We start from the raw sequence: 22,387 nt of genomic DNA, 5'->3' as shown, positions 1-22,387 counted from the left end.
CCGGGTGCTGGATTATTCCACGTCAAAGCAGAGAGAGAGAAAGAGAGAAAAGCACGTGTCCCCCGGAGGGACACGGATGGAGCAGGAAGGATCGTGGACGGCAACAGCAGGAGAAGGAAAAGCGGGGGCACCTGCCCTCCTGGACCCGTGTGGACAGGACGGACCTGTCCCAGCAGCTTTGCTGTTAAATGAAGATCCGCTCATAGACCTAAGATTTTTCATCTGAGAACACCGTGATCTAGTACTCGCCCTAAGTGGCTGCTTTTTTTTTTCTCCCCTTGCGTCACAGGAGACTGGAGACCCTCGTAAACCCAAGAACCACCGAGGAACAGGCCGTGGGCTGCAGCCCCACGCACGTGCCCTCCAGCAGGGCCGAGCCCCCCAGATCTCTAGGTGCCAGCGGCGCAGAGGAGGTCGTGCACGCTTCCGGGGGGCTGGCCCTGCTAAGTGGCATTACAAGCCATGATTCGGGGGACCGTCCGCCCGGGTACGGCCCGTCACATGCCCCGGGCACAAGGCGGTGAGTGCCTGATGCTCTCCTCAGTTCTGGCTTCATTGCACAAACAGGACGGGGGCACCAGGCGCGGCACACAGTGTCTTGATTGCAACGGTGTGGGTTCCGGGAAGAGCCGTTCCACATGGATGCACGAGCATATCCCCCACGGGTGCCCCGACCACGCTGCACACCGGGGTCCCCAACCAGGGCCTGCTCTGGCTCAGCCAGCGACCTCGCCTGTGCGGCGGGGCCCCGCCAACCCAGCAGCCTCGGGGACCGCGGGCCCGCTCCGAGAGAAAGCACCCCTGCCGGCCGTTCTTGCACGTGGGAAAAAGCAAAAGAAACCTTTTCATTTCCTTTTTTCTTTTTTTTTTTTTAATCCTCTAGCGGCCTTGTGCTAACATCTCCAAGGGAAATGGGAGGTCGGGGAGCACTGTCCCAGCTCGGGGGGCCCTTCCCACGGAGGCCAGGGTGCTCCCGCCCGTGGCCCAGCTCCAGCCCTGGCCTGGCCCACGTCGGACGGCCTGGCACCGAGCTGCGGGCCCATTTACTTCTTGATCGTCTCAAAAGAGCGTGTCGCCGACTACGGGGCTCTCCCGGTGCTGTGTGTCGCTGTCTTGCTGTCTTGATAGGTACCAACTTAATTCTTATTTTGTTTTGTTTTTTTGTTTTTTTGGCCTTATCGCAGTGTCGTCTGCTCCGAGGAACGTTGCTAACTGGAAGGCGAATTCAGCCAAAGGGCCCGCAGTGTCCCCGTGAGGTCCCGATGTCCAGCACGGCGTCTCACAACCAGCAAAGGCCCCGGGGCCCGTGTCACCGATGGTGAGTGGAGGAGCTGTGACCAAGTGGAGCCTTCCCGGGGTTTTCTGACGACGGCTCGTCAACTTACCGGCGATGACAGTACTCGAACCTGTGCCCGCCTCCAGCACGCTTCGTGAAGGGCTGAGGCCGGAGCGTGACCCCTCCGAGAGCCTTCCACCCACGCAGGGCCGTCCCCAGCCTCGTCGTCGTCGTCTGGACAGACACGCGCCGGAGCCAAAGTCAGCGCCCGGCTCGGTCCCCGCGGCAGGACAGAGCGGGGAATAGGAATAGGAATGTGCTGTGACACCTGTTCTGACGACAGGCAGTGAGAGCCCGCAGCCCCGAACCATTGCACCGGTGACCTTCCAGGGGAAGAAAGCCAGCCTCGCGGCCGCTGGCCACAACAGCCAGGACACCAAGCCTCGGGGGTCGTGGGCGCGCCGCTCCTTCGCTCTGGGCCACCGACGTGTTCACACGCCCTTGGGATCAGTGGAGCAGTCATACTTGTAATAGCACGTGGCAATCCTGGGCTATGCAGGCGGCGGCTGTAGGGAGCTGCAGACTTAAGCCGAAGGTTATTATTCCCGGAGAGAAGTTAGGGAAAGAGAAATATGAGGATGCCCCGAAGACTCAGAGCTGATGGGACCCCAATCACCGCCGCTTGATGGAGGGGGAAACAGAGACTTCCTGTCTGTTCTCAGTCATTCTGGGAGAGACAGTGGCACCGATGGGCGGGAGGCCCGCAATCCGTGGTCAGTCCCCCCCACCACCCGCCCCGTCTCCTTGGGCATGCACTTGCCCCGAGTGACGAGTTCCACGTCACTGTCTCCCGCCTTCCCTCTCAGAATGTGTGTGGGTAAACAGGGAGGACGCAAAGCTGTAAACAGGTGCCTTACGATTCCAGTTGTTTCACCAGAAATACAGCGTTGATTTTCTTAGTCGATGTAATTTCAACACTGGCAGCCCAAGGAAGAGGGATCTCTAAAAATTACTAAAATAGTACTTAGTTCAAATAAAACGTACCCCAAATGCCCCAGTGCACATGCTCTTAAAATCAATTTTATAGATTTCCATAGAGTGCAATACATGCTCTTAAGGGTATAATATGATATGATTTAGTAAATACATATGTTTGCTATGCATCTACTTAAATTTGTAGCTTTACTTTATTAATGTTGCATGTGGGCACATGCTATGGGCTGAATTGTGTCCCTCAAAATTTGTATGTGGAAGTCCTAACCCCAGGGCCCCAGAATGAGACCCTATTTGGAGACAGGGCCTTTGAAGAGGTGACTAAGGTAACACGAGGTCACTGGGATGGACCCCAATCCAATCTGACTGGAGTCCAGATAAGAAGAGGAGATGAGGACACAGACACATGCAGAGGGACGGCCATGTGAGGACATGGGGAGGGGATGGAGGTCTCGGGTACACCTGCCCTGCCCACCTGGACTGCGGGCTCCCAGTGAACGTCTGTTGTTGAAGGCGCCAGGGCTGTAGGGCCGTGCCACTGTCATAGCTGCCCCAGGGAACAAATACAAGTGGTGTGGCCAAGTACTACTGGGCACCCAGCCATCTCAGCCTTACTCTTAGTATTTTTTTTTTCTGTAATTTATCCCCATCAATCATTTTTTTAATCCATTAAGCATTAATAAGCATGTTCCATTGACATTCCTACTACAGAAAAGTCAGATTTACTTCACACAGCCCCCCCCCACTCATATTTCCATCATTCAAATCCAGGACAACACAACAGCAGCTCAACTCTCTCACTCTAACTGAGTTAGTCCAGTTTACTGGACTCGGCCTGGCATTTCGTGGTGATTGCATTTCCTTCCTTTTCTGTGATTATAAACCTTTTGTTTTTCCTGGAGTTGATAAAATTTTCTTCCTTTTTTTTTTCCCCCTCTCTGCACATTTCCAGCATTTCTTCTAGCCTCTCCACTGGGAGAGGTGGTAAGAAATCACTGGGAGTGCTGGTAAACATGCAGCCAAACCCAGAAGGCATCTGCCTGCTAAAATGTTGCATCCTGCTCCTGGGCTCCAAGGCCCTCTCTGCCCGGCCTGGTTCATCTCTGGGCTTGCCACTTAGACGTCCTTTGAGATTTTTCCTGTGGGGGGCCCTGTTTCCAGGACTCTGTCTTCCTCCTCCTCCAAGCTCACCCCGGTGATTTTGGAGCCATGGTTCTTAGTACATGAGAAAGGGTCCACGGGAGATAGATTTTCTGAGAACTCCCGCCTTAAAATACCCTTATTCTACCCACACACCTGATTGATGTTTTGGCTGGGTTGAAATTCTGAATTGGAAAACTGTTCCTTTGTACATTTTGAAGGCATCACTGTGTTATCTTCCAGCTTCCAGGACCATCGTGAGAAGTCTGATGCTGTTCTGATTTTTAGTATTTGAGCAATCGTATTCTACTTCGTTGGAAGGTTTTCAAGTATTCTCCTAATTTCAGATTAGGTGCCTCAGTGTGCTCTTTATTTATTCATCCTAATAGATTCTTGAGTGTGCAGCTTCGGTTTGGAAATGAAGTATTTTAGTGTTAAGAAATGTTCTCTGATGTCAATAATAATAGGAAACTGGTGCACACTCTTTCTTGGATCTGTCTTTCTGGAATTCCCATAAATTGGATATCGGGCTCCCTGCCTTTCTTAACAATTTCCTTCTTATTAGCCATTGTTTTGTTAGTTCTTAATACTTATGAGAAATGTCTTTATTTACTTTTTTTCGATTCTCCCATAGGTATATTCAACAGTAGAGTTGACTTTCCAAGGAGCTCTTCGTTTTCTTATTGGAGAGCTTCTTTTATAAAATTTCTCTTTTGTTGTGTAGATTCAATTTCCTCTCTCCCTTCTCTAGGGATTTTTGATGTGCTTTCTGAAAAGTTTCCTGTCATATTGGCTTTCTACATTTTATATATTTTGAGGCTCTATCATTAGCTGCAAAGACAATCTGAACTGTTATGTCAACCTTTTATCATAACGTGTCTGGTAATACTTCTTTACTTAAATTCCGGTTAGTGTGATATTATTATGGGTACGTCAGCTGGTCTTGTACCGGCGCATGCGTATTCCGACTTCTTTCTGTCCTTTTCTCTCAACTATCCTGTGGGCTTAGATTCTTCTTTTCTTTTTTTTTTTTGTAAGATATTTATTTATTCATTCATTCATTCATTCATTCATTCGAGACACAGAGGGAGAGGCAGAGACACAGGCATTGGGAAAAGCAGGCTCCATGCAGGGAGCCAATGTGGGACTCAACCCCAGGACCCTAGGGTCATGCCCTGAGCCGAAGGCAGATGCTCAACCACTGAGCCACCCAGGTGTCCTGTGCTTAGATTCATGTTTTCCACGTAGAACATCTAGCTGTTTGTCAGACACCCTGACAATCATTATCTTATTAATCATTATCTATTAAACGCTGACATAACACCTGCACAAGAAAGTATCCAAATCACTCACCATTCTGGCTCAGTGGTCTTCAGAGTCATGACCTCCTGCAGCCCGTAGTCTCTTTCCTGGCCTCGGTCTCTTCCAGCAGGGCCTCCCTTCCTGAGCTCCTGCTGACAGCTAAGGCCCCCCAGGAGTACAGCCAGCCAGCGGTGAGCTGTCCTGTGGGAGAAAACACCAGGCGCCACCTCCTGGGGCACTCCGTGTCTCCCGCTGTGCTCTTTCTGTGTCCTGCAGGGCCACGTTCACAGCTCAGAGGTGTGTATTCATGCTGACCTCTACCCTCTGACTGGGTCCTGTGAGATCAGTGACTGAGTCCTGTGGGGATCTGTGTCCCATTTTTCCATTTAGTGGCTTCAGTTTCATGACTCCGTTTCCTCAAACATCTCACCCATTTCATCCCACCGACACCCTCCCCCATCAGACTGGTAGCCTCCAATTCACCAAGGATTCCTCTGACTTAGGAGTAGGAGTGGCTCAGGATAGGCTCCCAATCTCGATTAAAAGAGAATCATCATATTTTAGTTGGAATATTCCATTTATTTACATTCAGTGAATTTGTTCAGCATTTTGATTTACAGTGACCACTTCAGTCCATTTGTTCTATTCCTTCCACTTTTTCTATGTTCCCTTTGCTCTTCTTTCCTCTCCTTCTCCGGGATTAATAATTTTCTTTACTATCCCATTTTTCTGCTTTATTACTCGGTTATATGGACACCCCTGTATGTCCATTCTTGTTTGTTTGTTTGTTTTGTTTTGTATATATTTTTTGTATGTCCATTCTTTTGATGATGACACCAGACATCCCAACATGAATCCCTGACCTACTAAAGGAGGGTATGATTTGGAACTGTTAGCACAGCTCAGGCATTACAAAAAGTCTCTGAACAGGACTCATGTTTTCATTTGTGAAAATTTCACAATAATAATATCATGTTCACAGTGTAAATATACCGTGGACAAAGGGTAAGTCTCCTTTCCTGGGTCCCCCTTTGCAGATCACTCACTTCCACTGGGGCTCAGAACTCAGGAAGCTTGATTGTCTTGATTGTCATTCTGCTTCTTCCACGGCATTGTTTTATGTATAGTCTTGCTGTTGTGATTTAAATAAGGCTGTGCCTTCTAGTGGATTTTTGCACTCACATAAATCTAGTTATTTAATGACAGACTCCACATACCAGTACAGCAATAAAGTATAGAGTAAACACACATTTTTGGGATAAACAAATTGTTTTCTGAATTGCTTTGCATCTGGGAGACATGGCCTCACATACCCGTTACATGCAAAGGAACAGGTATTACATGGGAAGGCCCCAACTCCTTCCCTGCATCCAGCCATTGTTGGCTCCTTAAAGATTTTCTTGCTTTGGTGAACATATTAAAAAAAATAATAACTTAAATTCAAATTAACAATTATTTAAGCTTTAGATATTGCATACTATTTATTTAGATTTATTGCAACAATCTTTTCTTGGAAGAAACCGTTGGGAAAGCCAAAATCAAGAGACAACATATCTTGTGCCGTTTCTGCAACTATTCTAATTTCAGATAATTAACTTCTGTATTATTAAATATCATTCTTCAAAGTAGCCAGTTTTATTCCTTTTGATCTTAGAAAATAGAGATCGTTGGGCAGTTGGCCCAAAACCTCATTTTGAAGAGAGAAAAAAAAAAATCTGAGTCCAAAGAGAAGCAGTGATTTGCCAATCATATGGAAATAGCTACTTTCATGGTTTGGAATGGACTTCTTTTCTCCTGTTCTGTTTCATAGTGAGCCCAAGTCAGAAATATTACACAGACTACATTGATCCCACTTCTTTCACAAACAAAAAAAGCTGATCTTTGGGATCCATGAAGATGAATTCATTTTGCTCGTATGCAAAAGATGGCATTCACACCCATGGCAAACTCTAAGTTTGCTATCAGGAACGTTTTGTTACAGAAAATGATATATCATTTTTATTTTCCTCCTGTTTCTCTGGCTGGACCTGCTTTTATTTCAAGTTATGGCCACCATTGATTTCCTTTTTTTTTCAAGATAAGAAAATTATTTTATTAAATATAAAATTTTAGACTAACACGGCATTCAAATTTCCTTATACTGTATTATATCTCAACTGTAAAACATATCCAATCCCTGGTAGCCTAAAAGTTAATAGGATACTAGCCAGATTGAGAGCTGGTTGTCCCTATCTGTATTAAGACTTGTTATCTTGGGAATCCCTGGGTGGCTCAGTGGTTTAGCCCTGTCTTTGGCCCAGGGTGAGATCCTGGAGTCCCGGGATCGAGTCCCATGTCAGGCTCCCTGCATGGAGCCTGCTTCTCCCTCTGCCTGTGTCTCAGCCTCTCTCATTCTGTGTCTCTCATGAATAAATAAATAAAATCTTAAAAAAAAAAAAAGACTGGTTTTCTAGATCTAAGCATTTATTAAATTTCCCAAGCTTTCATTCATTTGTAATGAAAATCCTTTGGGAATGCAGTAGACAAATCAATGCCCCTGGCTCAACTTAGCCATTTTTTGGGAAAGGATATGCTTTCTTTCTTCTTTCTTTCCATTTCTCCTTTTTTTCTCTGATCAGCACGATTTCTATACATTTCCTGAATTTCATGATGCTCAGATTGGCTATCCAGTAGAGAAGTCTCTGCAAAAATATATTTATTTAACAAAAACAGACTGTGTTAACAAGTAGCAATGTGAGCTGTGTAGGCATGTAAAACAAAGAGAGAGAGAGAGAGAAATAAAAAGACAAGTTACAATTGCTCCCGAACTCTGACTTCTGGAATTTTAAAATAAAAAAAAAATTCATTATTTCCTCAAATAAAGTCTAATTAAGTATACTTGAAGTTTAAAAATGCTTATCTTGGTTTACCAAAATTTAACACAAGAATGGTACACATATAGATAAACACTACTTGGTAGGTTCAGGGAAAAAGAGAGCAAATCAAAAGAGAAAAAAGAAAGAAAAGCTTAATTTCTTCAGCTCATAGCAGTAGTTCAGACTCCTAGACTACTCATTTTCTCTTGGGTATCAGGGACTTCATGATTCTATTTTTAAATGAACATAGAATGCAAATTTTACTGGTAATATATAATTTTTTTTCTGAACGGGATTTATGAAATGCCAAATTTAATTGATTATAAGTGCATTAGGTGGTAAAGGAATCTTAACCCTTAAAAGCCTGCAATTATTATTGTATAAGTAGTGTCCTTCATAATTTCATAATACTTCATATATAATGATATAATGTATCATTATATAGAAACGACAGTTTATATAAGCCATACACCTAAATAAACATGTTTTATAACATTTTCTAAGAATAACTTTAAGTGATTTAATCTGATGTATATTTCATCTTTTGGAGATTCATTGACTAAACCATATTTGGTGATTTTTTCAGGTTACTTGCTCATACTTGAAACTCATATTCCCAGGAATATCTGTTTACAAAATAAAACTGTAATTCTAATTAAAACCAAAACAAGTGTGTCACTCATCCCAGAGTAGTATACTCTAGACGAAGAAGAAGAAGAAGAAGAAGAAGAAGAAGAAGAAGAAGAAGAAGAAGAAGAAAGAAGAAGAAGAAGAAGAAGAAGAAGAAGAAGAAGAAGAAGAAAGAAGAAGAAGAAGAAGAAGAAGAAGAAGAAGAAGAAGAAGAAGAAGAAAAAGAGACATAGTCATCCAGTCCAAAACTTGACAAATTGAAATAGAAAGTTCTGAATATGGGCTGTTACAAATGGGCTTTTAAGGTAATTGTAGAAGGAATAGAATGGTAACAATTCAGTAGTGATTCATATTCATGAAATATCTCATCGTATGTTTTCTCATTTGATTCAAACAACCGCAAAGGAGACATTTTTTCTGGCTATTATTATTACTTTATAATAGGTAAGTTGAGATCTAAGGGAAAAAGGCTCAGGACCAACATTCTTATCATAACAGCCCTAAGACTAGAATTTATTATTTCTTTTCAACTTTTTTCCCCCATAAAGCTCCTTTTGTTCTCTCCGATGACTTTATTCTCTTAGCCAGGGTCACGGTGAGACTTCGTAATATGGACGGGTCTTCAGAACCAGTAACAGAAACCATTAGCTTGAAATCTTTGAATGCTGCTTAAGACTAAATGCTCGTAATTCCAGGGGACTGAATAATCTTAGCATTAGATTCGCAAAACCCTTCAGAATTAAGTATCAGGGAATTACTGAAATGCAATGGCTCATAAATAGCCCAACTATTATGGTTACAAGAATGCCCCCAAACAATAGCAAGACCCTGAAAATCAGAGCCAGTCTTCCAGTTTCAAATCAGAACGTACATGCCAGTTGTTGTCGGAGAGAAAATCTATTCATGGGACCAGCATCGCCATGGAATAGCTTTTTGAAGAAGGAGGCTAAGGGTCTGGTTTTGATCATGTCATCCATGTTTTTTCCTTCATTATTAGTATTCTTCTTTGCTAAACTTCAATGTAAATCTAAACTTAATCCATATTCAACAAATTAGAAATGGCAACTCTTTCAAAGGCAGCGAAAAGTATCTCTTGAGATGACCTCTCTTCAGTTATTTCTAGACTAGAAAAGAAGCCCTGGGAGTACGCCTGGCTATGGAGTCTGGGACGGCATCGTTTTGACCAGGCAGACATGAAATCAGTATAGCTGTCTATTAATGATTAGTCTTCAGTAAGTGATATCAACACTTGGAAGGCAACAGAAATTTGATCAAGCAGAGAGACTGTCTGCTTATAAAGTAACTGAGTGGTTTATTGACCGAGAAGCATCTCATATACAAATATTTGTAAGGATCCGTCTAATTAAACTTGAAAACAGTCCTTAAATATGCAGCAAGTTCCGTTGAAACTTTCGAGGACTCTTTGACTGCTAGGAAGCCACTTCTTCAATTTTAACCGAACATAAATTATGTTCTTACTATGTGCCAGACACCGTGTTGGATGCTATAATCAAAACAAAGTGACAATCCAAAAATCTCCCCAATAAGAGCTAATTGATTAGTTGCAGAGACAGCCAAAGTAGCAACAAAAATAAAGCATATGCTGTTATTATGGTGACAGGAACCACATGCTATGAACACACATAGATGATGCATCTAAGTTAATTTGAATTTTACAAAAAGGTTTCCTGGAAGAGGTGACCCCCAAGTCACCTGTGATATCAACAGGCAAAAAGGAACTATTTAAGCCAGCACACGGAATGCCAGACATAGGGGTGACACGTACCCTATACAGGTGCATCAGGTCAGACTGACTCACGGTGCATTCAGGGTTCTCAGTGGGCAAGATCTATTCAGCCTCTGTGCCCCTGCCTACCATATTATTATTATTTCTTACTATAGGTGGATTTTGCTTTTCAGCATTTTTCACAAGACAAGTTGATGTTATTGGACCTTGTAATGCCCAATTATTTGCTCTAAGGCTCAGATGGAAGCTAACTAGCTGTGTCTGGTTTTATTCCGTCTTCCAACATCAATACTCATGAAAAGTCCAAGGAAAGCAAAACTAAAAGAGCACTAAAAGCCTCCCGTTAGGAATGGTGGAGAGTGTTTCTCACGTCCCTGAAGTCCACCGTAATGGGCACACACAGCTCTGATGCAGGAGGCATGTGGAAAAGGAAGTCACCTCTCTTCCATGCCTATTTCCCATGTGGAAACACTGGACTTTCATCAACTGGAAGCGAGCTCTCCGTTTCGTGGGGCTTTTTTTCTAGGGCTGGTTGTGTCTTGCATTACCCACCCATACATTATACTGTATTCAGCAATGTCTACTTTGGTGCCAAGTCACTGATTAGAACTGTGAGCTCAACTGGTGTTGATTCACACACTGGCCCCCGCACCTGGGAGCGGGGGGTGCAAGGACAGCAGGGAGACACAGAAGGAGGCGGCAGCTGGTCCAGATTGGTTGGTGGCAAGGATGATAAGCCAGGGAACTCACACAGGAGGTTGTCTGGGCGGCCGCAAGACGTCTGGGTGGCCGCAAGACAAGTAGATCTCCGCACCCACCATCAGAATCTCAAAAGTTTGTATAAGGGCTGTAACTGGGCTCAGTCATGCTTTCAGTCCATATGGCCACGGCAACACTTTACTTTCTCAAGACTGTGGCCTTGCAACAGCTCCCACTGCAGCCTCAACAGCTCCCACTGTGGCAATGGTGGGCGATGCACATATTCCAAGAATGGGGAGGGGGTGAGGAGCCCCTCATGGGGTCACCTGGAAGTCACATCCTCTTGGTGACCTTGTCCGTGAACTGGGGAGTCTGGCCATTCTGTTTTTACAGATGGAGAAACAATAATAGGGGCTTCTAACTGCAGACCCGTGAGAACAGGACCCTTTGGTTTAGGACAGTGATGTCTTGAGGCCTGTTTGGAACCAAGGAAGAAGTACAGATGGTTTCAGCACAGGAAAGTATAGTTCGTCCTCCTCTTAGAAATATGGCCAGACCATTGGAAAAAAAGGATGTCTTTTTTTTTTTTTTTTTTTTTTAAAAAGGATGTCTTTATCCCACTGATCTTAGAGGAAAGGTGCCAGACTTACTAATGGCTAGGGATGTCTTTGGCACATGGAGGGAGGACAAGTCTATCAGAAATTATTCTCAAGCACTGAGAACCAAGCTGAATCAACATACACTGTTTATGAAGAAAAAGATAAGAAAACCAAAGGTGCAAAGGCAGAATGAAAATTGATACTAGAAGTAGTGATGCTAGAATGTCAATGGTGCTGGAAATTGAAAGTCTTGTGGTGATGTAGGCAGATTTACTGTCAAGATAATAAAGCTAAAACTCCACCATCCCTCAATTGCAAGGCCGGCTCCTGTGAGTGGGGAAGTCATTGGGAATTAAAACCGCAGTGGTAATCAAAGAAATGCAAATTAAGAAAACTGAGAGTTCATCTCTTATTAATCAGATTTGCAAGGAAGAATGTGTGACATCCTGAGAGTTAGCACAAATGACCAGGGAAAAGGGGCTCTTAACAGTCGCTGGCAGTAACGTGCCTCGGTAAAACCACTTCAGAGAGCGGTTCTGCAACAATATTAAAATTGGCCGCTATAGTGAATCTACTTCAACGCTTCTAGAAAATTCTAGCCCTGTCAATAACATTTTTATATGGGCCTAATAGAATCGTGTAAAAATGGCACTTCAGTGTTTGTTTCTAATAGGAATGATTGGAAATCAGATTCTTACCCTTCAGCGGAGAAATAGAAGAAATGGTGATATTTTTATATCAACATGTTAAGTTAGAATTAGCAGACTGAATCTATCCATCTCTCTATACAGGGATAGATTTCACATACGAAAAGAAAAAAAAGAGATTTCACATACGGAATAGTGAGGGAAAAGGCAAGGTCACAGAAAGGTGCTGTGGCGGGATGCCATTCTCCCAAGGCGTGTGTCTACAAACATGCGCCCCAAGTGTCTGTCGCAGCGGCCAACACATGCAGTCCAAGCACAGAGGCGTGTTGGTGATGCTGCGTCCTGAGGTCAGCGTGCGGGTTGTCCCCGGGGAGGGACACAGAGGGCTGGGCTTTATCTGGAAGAGGTTTGTGTCACTCTCCTCAATTAGGCCAGATACGTAGGGACTAGAGTAGGGTATGCACATCCATGTACTCATCGGTACGGGCTGTACACACATGAGCGACTTTCCATTTCAAGGTTTCCTAATGAATTTAGAGACATTGGACTCCAGGTGTGCGTGATACTTTCACGTATGACCTTTCCGTGACTTCGGTAGATGGCATTGCAGGGCCGCTCATTGGAATGTGAAGTACCTGTGGAAATGAGATCGGCTTCTTAGAGCTACTTTGGGGCAGATTTTGACTGATCTAGAAATACTTTTCTGCCTTCCTTTTTCAAGCTCATCATTGGTGAGCAAGCTCTGTGATGTCATCCAGTACACGAGACTTCCTTCAGATGGAGATCGGCCAATGTGGGAAGGCCTACAAGCAGGCTCGAGGGCTGGCTTGCCAGCCTCACCCAGTTCCAGCTCCATGGGCCTGGTTCCCTTCACCCCAAGAGAACATGAGTTCCTGTCTTGAGTCTGTGTGGAACCTGACTTGCTTCAATATTCTCCCAATTGTGACACAAATTTTGGAACACGGTAGGGCTAGCCATTCACTATGGGCCTATGATTCACTGCCATGGTCAGAGGACAAGCTTTCCCAGGGAGCGTGATGGATAGATTCCCGGAGAAACACGGTCTTTGATAGAGAATCCCACTTGCTCGATGGCGTTTTCATGATCTCCCTGCCCTGGCCAGTTTGACTTAGGTACGTGCCCTTGATATCAACTTAGAGATTTCTGTCACTGAAGACTTTTCTTTAGGATTCACGGCTAGAAGAATGCTTCACCATCTAGCATGAACCATCCGCTCGCGATGGATTTGGGCTGGAACACTTCCCATTCTGCGGATCCTACAGGTCAGACGAATGAAACTAAAACAGTGCACAGTTTGAAATTATTCCCTACATATGGCCTGTTCTCCTGTTTCTAATACCAAGTGACAAAGTGGCCTGAAATAATTTACACACATCTTTTTCATTCTAAACACTGCCTATCATAATGATGTGGTTTGAAGTGGTGTTGGGGTCCGGAGCCAATGGCGCATAAAGAATCTTTGAGACATTTTTGGTGCAAAAAAAAAAAAAAAGATAATTTTATTGAAGCACTGGGATGGGACCCTTGGGCAGAAAGAGCTGCATTGTAAGTGTGAAGGGTGACTGATTAAATACTTGGGAATTGGGGGAGGTCAGGACAAAGGGAGGTTTTCAAAAGGACTTTCATATGCTAAGGAGGACTCCCTGGATCCTGGAGGCCTGGCCATTGTCAAGCTAAGGTTGTATTTCCCTCTAGCGAGGCATCCAAAGTGTTGGGAGCTTCCAGGAGGAACATCAGACGCTTCCCGTGTCAAGTATTTGTCAAGGGGGCTGTAGGTTACAAGAAATTTAGTTTTATTTACATTCGCTCTGCCTTTGTTTCCCAATATCTCTACTGAGGGGGGAGGGTGATGGTAGGGCTCCAGGAAATTGAGTCCATGGGTATCTGGAAGTTAGATTATTGGTAAGTAAGCTGTCTGCTTGTAAATCAGGAAGATGTTTGTAAGCTGATGGAGACTCTGGTCCCTCAGGAAGTGATCTCTTCTCAGTTAACCATTTTTTTTTTCCGCTTCCCTTTGTTTTAGGTTAGCCAGGACTGCCTGAGGAATGTCACCCGTACCCCCAACCCCCACGATGGGGCAAGTGGGCGAGGGTTGCAAGGGGTCAGCTTGTGCTTTGCCCTCCCTGTGCCTTCTGCTCCCTCATCAGTAATACCTAGTCCATAAGGTTGACAGACCATCTCTGGAAAGTTTGGTGGAAGTTAGCAACCCTGCCTCCCTCCTTTCCTCGAGGAAATGGAGAGAGGAGACAAGCGGCCCGGGGTGACCTCAGGCATTCCAGGGAGAAGATCCCAAGGAGAACCAATTCCCAGAGGCCAGTGAGGGAAGCTTTGATGAAGGAAGTGAATCCTCAACTCTGCAAAGTGTTATTGATAAGAGCTGGGAGGAGGCGGGGAGGGGAGATCGGACCCTGAGGTTCCTAGACATGTAGGTCAACCGAGGCTTTGGGAAGGCTCCTGTTTTCCGACTGGGGCACCAGCCTGATCCGAATGGTTCCCGAAGAATCAGAGGGAGCTCCTGGGAAAGGGGGTCTGGGGAGCAGGGCCACGCCGCCGCGACAAAGAGGCGGAGGCCTGGAGAGCAGCTTTAACATCATTGTCCTCTTTGCTTTTCTTTTTCTTTCTCTGTTTGCTAAAAAGTATTTTAAACAACAACAACAAAAAATTGCGATTCTAGATTTTTTTTTTGAGGGGAAGATAGATATAACGCAGAAGCATTCAAGCTTCAGAAATGTGATCAGTGCAAGATTGAAAGTGAGGCTCAAAGACAGTAGCACATGCATGTAACCTAGCCATAATATAAATTTGCGATTATTCAGTATTCAACTCCAGGGAAATACCTAATATCAGAGGTTTAAATGTGCTTGAACTATCCGAAATACAATGATACACAAGTGCACATAAGCTATTTCCTTCTTCTTTCCAATGTAAGCATTCTGATTTAAAATAAAATTGAAAGAAATCACACGAAATATAAGATTGCTTTTCACGGTCTTTAGAAAATGGCCCATTTTTAAAGCTTTTCTCCGCTAATGCGCATTAATTAAATCTCTCTGGGAGCCTAGAGGAGAGCCAGAGCGGGAACTGGTGGGTAAATGGATCTCGCTGCAGATATACAAACAGATCTGGATGCATTTTCTTGAATATGTACAAGGCCCAGAAAGCAAGGGCCTCTGACCTCAAACCAGAGTAAAACGGTGACGCACGGCCTCGCTCCAGGGCTGGAGACAGCCCGGCTCCCCGGGGACATACGTTTGTGGTGCCGGGAACAGGGGCGGGGAGAGCAGGATGGGGCTCCTCTGACTTGTGGGGCCGGTGCTCAGGCCGTGCTCGTTAAATTGAACCGTGACTCAGGAATGAAAACTAGTGATACGGGGCCTCGGGGGGGCTCAGCAGCTGAGCATCTGTCTTCGGCCCAGGGCATGACCCCGGGGTCTAGAGATCGAGTCCCAAATCGGGCTCCTGCATGTAGCCTGCTTCTCCCTCTGCCTGGGTCTCTCTCCCTCTCTCCCTCCCTCCCTCTCTGTGTGTCTCTCATGAATAAATAAAATCTTAAAAAAAAAAAAAAGTGATCCCGTCCACAGTTGGCACAACCACAGCAGGAAAAAGAAAAACTGGAGCCGGAACCAAGGACGTCAGGGCGAGGGGAGGTTTGCAGCATCAGACGAGAGACCAGTTTCCACCAAGACCCACGCGTCCGTCCACCCTCGTCCTACAAACGGATGTGGGGCTGAGCTCGTGCTATTCTTGGGGAAAAGCATGTTTTCAAACCATCGCAGGGGGCGGGCGTAAGCTTGCTCTGGGCGCCGCATCTCCGAGGTGCACGCACCGCCCTTCCCTCGGCTGCTCGGGTCCCTCAGGGCGGGGGCGCATCTACCTTGAAGCCGAGTTTAGCTACACAGGAACAGGCTTCAGGCCGCCTGGGAGGCTCAGTGGGCTGAGTGTCTCCCTTAGGCTCAGGTTGTGATCTCGGGGTCCTGGGATCGAGTCCCTCGTCGGGCTCCCTGCTCGGCGGGGAGTCTGCTTCTCCCTCGCTGCCTGTGCTCGCTCACTCTCGCTCACTCTCTCTCAAATAAATAAGTAAAATATTTTAAAAGAGAGAACACACTTCTGCTGGCATAGACTGAGTCCTACCATTCTTCTCAGCCTCCCCGAGTCCCTCAAACCAGAGCCTGGACGATCCTCCATCACTATGATGCAAGCCTCGTGCCTCCTGAAGACCCCAATTGCTCCAGCAGGTCCTCTGCCCACAGGGTGCGGCTGGCTTCTGGAACACGGGTTCCGAGGCAGAGGAGCACGGGAAAGGGGGGTACCTGCTGAGCAGGGGGGAATGGGGGGCGAGTCCATGTGGACAGCAGCCTCCGCCCATCCAGGGGCCTCTGGAGATGCGGTGACAGCTGAGTCTGGAGCTCCCGAGCTGGGGGACAGGCGGGCCTGGAGCTCCCGAGCTGGGGGACAGGTGAGCCTGGAGCTCCCGAGCTGGGGGACAGGCGGGCCTGGAGCTCCCGAGCTGGGGGACAGGCGGGCCTGGAGCTCCCGAGCTGGGGGACAGGTGAGCCTGGAGCTCCCGAGCTGGGGACAGGTGAATCTGGAGCTCCTGAGCTGGGGATAGACAAGCCTGGGGGGGAGCCGGCAATGTTCCTTCTCATACCCCCCCACCCAAGGCAGAGCTTAACCTGTCCTCAGGCAGTGGGTTCCATGCCCGAAAACTGGGGTGCACTTGGGAAACTGTGCGGACTATGCCTTTCCTCGCAGGGATGCAACCCCCCCCACAGAGATGGCATGGTTGGTTGCGTGGCCCCAGGGCCACTGCATGATGACAACCCTCACACCTCTTGGAGGGTCCAGGGGCCCTGCCGCCCTTCCAGCCTCACTGGTCCTTGTTTATTTACGGGATTTGGCTCCCGACAGTGCCATCAGCCACTCCCGCTGCTCCCCATTGCTGCTGTGAGCCTGGCCTGGGGCCCCTTCCTTGGGGTCCCCGCGCCCCCCACCCCGGGCCTGCGGGGTGTTCTCTCCCAGTGGATGCTCCTGGCCAGGCCCGTCCGCCCGCCCTGTGTCCCCTCTCCACAGCAACAGTGCTAGGGGCCGGGCCTTCGGCTTCCTCCAGCCCGCACCCTCCCACGCCCTGGGGGTGCTCTGGGTCCTTGGGTGGGGGGTAAGCCCTCCGCGGGGGCGGAGCTGTCCCCTCATACAAACCCTCACTTGCCCCTCGGAGCTCTGTGCTTGGGCCTCTTCTGGGGGCTACTGGTGTCGCGAGGCAAGTGTCTGCAGGGGAACCTTGGTGGGGCCCAGGGAGGCAGCTGTGGAGACGGATCTAGTGTCCCTTTGGATCTAGTATCTGCAGGGGGGCCTCGGCGGGGCCCTGGGAGTCCGCTGCCGAGTTGGGGGCGTCAGGCCCCTCCACACAGGCTGTCCTGGGGTCCGGGCCAGGGCCGGGGCCAGGGCCTTGGTCCCCAGGGGAGGGATCCCGGAGTGAGTGTGCAGCCTCCCCGAGGGGGCTGGGTCTCGCCTCTCTTCCCCTCCCAGCACCCCCCCACCCCCCGCATCACTCCCACCTGCAGGTAATAAAAAGCCCATCATCCCCGAACGAGTCTGGGCAGCGCTTCCCCAAGTCCACCCGAGTGCATGGTCGCTGCCACTAATTAACCACCTCACTGCTCTCCGCTGATTTCCTAGGGGTGCTCGCCTCCCTTAATCTCCTCTCTTTATTAAATGATTCAAGAGCCCTTAATTGCCATCCGTCTTCATTATGGCGCTAAAATCCCGTCCTCAAAATGGCTTCGCGGCCTCTCTCTACACCCGCGCGGCCCCAGAACCATCCCCGTCTTTCCCCGTCGCCTTTGAAAGAGGCCGGACGTCTTGTCTTAGAGACAAGCAGACAAGCAGGACTTGGCTGAAATCATGGGTATTTATTTTCCTAACAAGGGGGCACAGGGGCACCTGGGCGGCTCAGTGGTTAAGCATCTGCCTTCGGCCCAGGCCGTGACCCCGGGGTCCCGGGATCGAGTCCCGCGTCGGGCTCCCAGCACGGAGCCTGCTTCTCCCTCTGCCTGTGTCTCTGCCTCTCTCTCTCTCTCTCTGTGTCTCACAAATAAATAAATAATAAAATCTTTTGTTAAAAAAGTGGGGGCATGGAGCCAGGGGGTTGACTGTGCAGGTGGGCCCCCCTGCAGCCCATTCGGAGGTGTTCCTGCCCCCCAGGGCGCTTGTGGGGTGCCTGTCCCCAGGGCCCTGAGCACCTGCTGGCGTCATACTCAGGCACCCACGGAGCCCCTCTGGACACAAGACGCTCCCGGCGACGCAATGTCACTGGGCACGTGTGACGCTGATGCCTCCCTTCCCTCTGGTCAAAGGCCAGGGTTATGAGAAGCCTCGCGAGGACCGAGGACGGGGTTCAGAAGCAAGCCTCCCAGTCACCGTGGGAACCCCTTGTGACACATCCCACCGTGCGGGGGGGGGGGGGGATGTGGGAAGAGAGGACGTTTACACCACGAAGGCCCCGGCTACCCTCTGGCCCCAGGATCATTAAGCGTCTCCCCTCTGCAGAAATAAATCCCTGGGTTGTGTTCCTTCCCCCTGTTTTTCTTGCTGAAAATACCACGCGTCTGGGTAGATGCTCGACGAGCTCTCCCCGGGTCCCCGGCGCAAGCTCCTGACAGGTGTTTGATGGGGGCGTTCTCTCCGGTGAAAGGGCCTGTGTAAGCCACCTTCTCCTGGGGGGCTATTAGTCTCCGATCCCAGGGACGTGGGGTCGGGGTGGGGGGAGAGGAGACGCCGGCGAGCACCGACACTAGAGCCATTTATCAGCTGCTGCTGTGTGTGGAATAAAGGATCCTCTTTCCAGATAGTCTATTATCTGCGGCCTGCTGGCTTCACGCTGTCATATGTTTTTTTCAGTAGTCAATAAATTGCTGAAGGCCACATTTGGAGAGTAAGTACTGTTGTACATCTAACTTTATATATTGTTCTTTTATTTACAGCTGCATTTGTTCATTTTCTAGAAGAATCTAGCATAGACCAGGACGTACTTTTTTTTTTTTTTTTTTACCTACAAGATCATTTCATTGATGAGATTTTACCAAATTTATTTTTATAGCAGATAAACCGACAGCGCACATATATTTTGAAAATCTCGCCCCTGCCTCGAAGTAGTTCACCGAGTACGCACGCATTTTCATTTGGCAAAGGGTCTCTTACTTATTGCCTCCGCTTCGTCTCATCTCTGTTTTAATCCGTGCATTTCTTCCGTCGGCGTGTGCGCCATATGGGACCCTATAAACCATGCATTAATTGGTGTTAAAAGCACTGCTTTCTTTTAACACCAAACCTTTGCCTGGATAACTGGGAATTAGTTCCTAAGCTCTTTTTTATAAAATCAGGTCGGGAAAATAGGGTTGGGAATCATTCAAAAGTGTTTATAGGTGAGGAATTTTCAACAACCTTTGTTCGGCCCAGCCAGGCATTCACCCACTAATTTATTAGGGACGAGATCAATAGCCTGAACTAGATTGCTGTGCTTAACTTGAATCGAATTTATGCCATGTTTACAGCTGTTTTCTCTGATAGCATCCTTGGAGGGGATGAGCTGTTAATCTAATGTGTTTTTGCCACCATTTTGCATGTGCTGATTGCTTCAATGACTTCCCGGAGATTCTTTATATTAAGCCCAAACTCATAGCCAGAAATCAATCACAACAGTGCTTTATTTCTCTCCAAGGAATATAGAAAATTTATCAGAAACAAAATAGTGCCTCCGAACCGTGGTTTGCCGTGGGCAATGAATGTCCACCAGGCTGAAGCCAGAGGCTTCGGGCAGGGCTGTGGACACGGCCTTAGTGCTCAGGGCCGTGGATGCCACCTTAGTGCTCAGGGCCACAGACACCCTTAGTGCTCAGGGTACTGCAGACGCTACCTTAGTGCTCAGGGTGCTGTGGATGCCGCCTTAGTGCTCAGGGCCACGGACATGGCCTTAGTGCTCAGGGCCGTGGACACCGCCTTAGGGCTCAGGGTGCCACAGACATGGCCTTAGTGCTCAGGGTGCCTTGGATGCCACCTTAGTGCTCAAGGCCGTGGATGCCACCTTAGTGTTCAGGGCAGGGACATGGCCTTAGTGCTCAGGGCTGTGGATGCCACCTTAGTGCTCAGGGCCACGGACACCTTTGGTGCTCAGGGCTGCGGGATGGATTGCCACCAACGTAGTTACCCACAACCACATGCGTTGGTGTCCCCTGGTTTCCCTGGGTCAGGCGTCCTGACACGGCCTAACTGGTCCTCCGCGAGACCCTCACCAAGGTGTCAGTCAGGACGAGCTTCTCATCTTCGCTCACCTGGAGACGGCCCCTTCCAAGTGTACTCAGACGCGTCCTTGGCACTCTGGGCTCAGGGCGGCTTGCTTCCTCAAGGCCGCAGGGGTGAGGCCGTGAGCAGCATGGGGAGGCCCACGCGGAAGAGCGTCGTCATGGCAGGGACATCCCATCACCTTTGTCATACCCTGTGGGCTGAGGGCAAGCTGCGTGTTGCTCCGGGCCCAGGGAGGCGAGATTCCATGGGCTCGTGGACACCAGGAGGTGGGGAGGCGGGCGCCACATGGAAGTCGGCCTGCCACAGCCCGCCCTGCGCCGAGGTCGTCCACGGCCCTCCTAGGAGGTGTACTGGCCCTCCTTGGACGTCGATCCCATCATTGCAGCCATGAGGAATGGCTCAGCGTGAAAACCAGCGCGAAAACCAGGTCTCCACCCTGACGTGGCTGCCAGGTGTCACCTGTACAGCTCCTGAGGCATCATCTTCCCTCTGGTGCGGGTGACCCTGGGGACAGCTTATCTTCCCATCCCGCCATCCTGCAATGGGGGAACAGGCATGAGGGCAGCCATACACGTGTCAGTTCAAAATAGGGGCCAAATGGGAAGTGCCCGGAGTCCTCTGCCCAAAGCGGCGCCGGAACCCAGCCATGCCCATGTTGGGTGCTTCCAGTAGATCTCAGGAAGGGGTCTCTCGGCTCCCTGCTCCCAGCCAGGCGTCTACACCTACATCTGCCTCCTGTTCATACTCCCCTGGCACTGTGACCGCGAGAACCAAACTATCAACAGATAAAGATTTTTAATAAGAAAGAGAATAAAATCAGAATAAACTGCTTGCAGGATTCAACTTCTGAGGTCACTGATTAGCATCGATGTTGAAGAAGTCATGCTCTGCAATCCTGACAAATAATCCGAGGCAAATCATAAATACCCCAGTCTTTCTAGAAATTTTCTATACATTGAAATAGTCCTCCGACTATCACTTTCTCTGCAACTTTAGACAATTTCAAATCATCTTCCCCAGCACGTTAGGAGCCAAACACTGATAAACAGTAAAATGGATGCTCAGCTGGCTCCTTTAATAAAATATCTTTAGGTTTGCAACTTTGAAAAAAGGTATGCCTTTATTTATAAAATGATGTGGAGAAGAAAGGAATTATTAATTTTTTTATCCCAAAGCATCTGGGAAACTGTTTTAGAAGAGGAGGGATCATCTTTTTTCCTAATAACAGAGCTGGAGGACAGACATGTCCTCAAAAGGAAAGTGGATGCTGTTATCAAAAGAAGGTGAACACGGACCAATGCAGTGTGGACCTGGCAAGGTCTCAGGGCCACCAGGCTCCTGGATCTTGAAAAGACACGTGGGAAGGTTGCCTTGACACAGAGACTGCGGAGCAGGGCTTTCCCCAGCGGAGCCAGATCCCCACTAATAGGCAAGAGGGAGAGGGAGAGGGAGAAGCCAGCGTAACGACCAAGTTCCCAGAGCATTTTTATGGGGGTTTCGGGGAGCTGGGTCAGGACTGCATTCACCTTCTTTAAAAAACCCTGTTATTCTTAACGCTTAGACTTTCTGTATAGATTTAAGCAGCAACTTGTCAAGTGTCACACAGATGATGACACAGACGCACACAAACTGGACTGAGCAGAATTAGGATTAGAATTGTATGAAGTCTACACGTTAGAAGTCTAGAGTTTGGGAAAAATGACAAGTTTAGGAAATTATAATCTTGTACCCAGCAGGTAGTATACACCTACTTAGATTTAGGCTTCAGTGTTGTTTAGCAAAATGTCATGATTTGCAACGTACAGTCTGCCACAGGGTTCAAATTTATTCCGGAAAATGTTATATTTTTGTAGAGCCGGCTGTTGCAAGTAGGAGCTTTATTAAAGTCACCCAGTTTAATTGTTACTGCTATCGCAAACAGGTTTAAGAAACTGGTTTCTAATGTTCAAGCAACATGAGTTCAACAAAAATGAGTGTTTTTATTGCATCTGAGAGTTTGAAAGACCTTCCTACAGTGGCCACAATTTCCGCATTAATACAACCGTCATCTACGTGGTGACAGCTTTCCTGTAAAATAGAACATGTCTTTCCACATTGTCAAAGGTCACCGCTCACCCTTTTAACTTATTTTACTCTTGCCTGTCCCGGTAACCTTTCCGTCAGGCTGCGGTGAAATC

General features: G+C 47.9%; 1 long non-coding RNA gene across 1 annotated transcript; it reads right to left on the bottom strand.

Moving 5' to 3' along the window:
- Window positions 1–7,194: 7,194 nt before the first annotated feature.
- Window positions 7,195–13,371, bottom strand: LOC111091729. Its single transcript, XR_005355404.1, has 3 exons — window positions 12,524–13,371; window positions 9,068–11,117; window positions 7,195–7,392 (listed from the first exon to the last, which is right to left on the bottom strand). It is a non-coding gene; the product is annotated as an uncharacterized LOC111091729 (long non-coding RNA).
- Between the last annotated feature and the right edge of the window lie 9,016 nt (window positions 13,372–22,387).

This window comes from Canis lupus, chromosome 2, assembly GCF_011100685.1.
Source record: "Canis lupus familiaris isolate Mischka breed German Shepherd chromosome 2, alternate assembly UU_Cfam_GSD_1.0, whole genome shotgun sequence".
Classification (NCBI taxonomy): domain Eukaryota; kingdom Metazoa; phylum Chordata; class Mammalia; order Carnivora; family Canidae; genus Canis; species Canis lupus.
The sequence above is the reverse complement of the archived record's forward strand: the minus strand, read 5'-3'. Positions and strand labels throughout refer to the sequence as shown.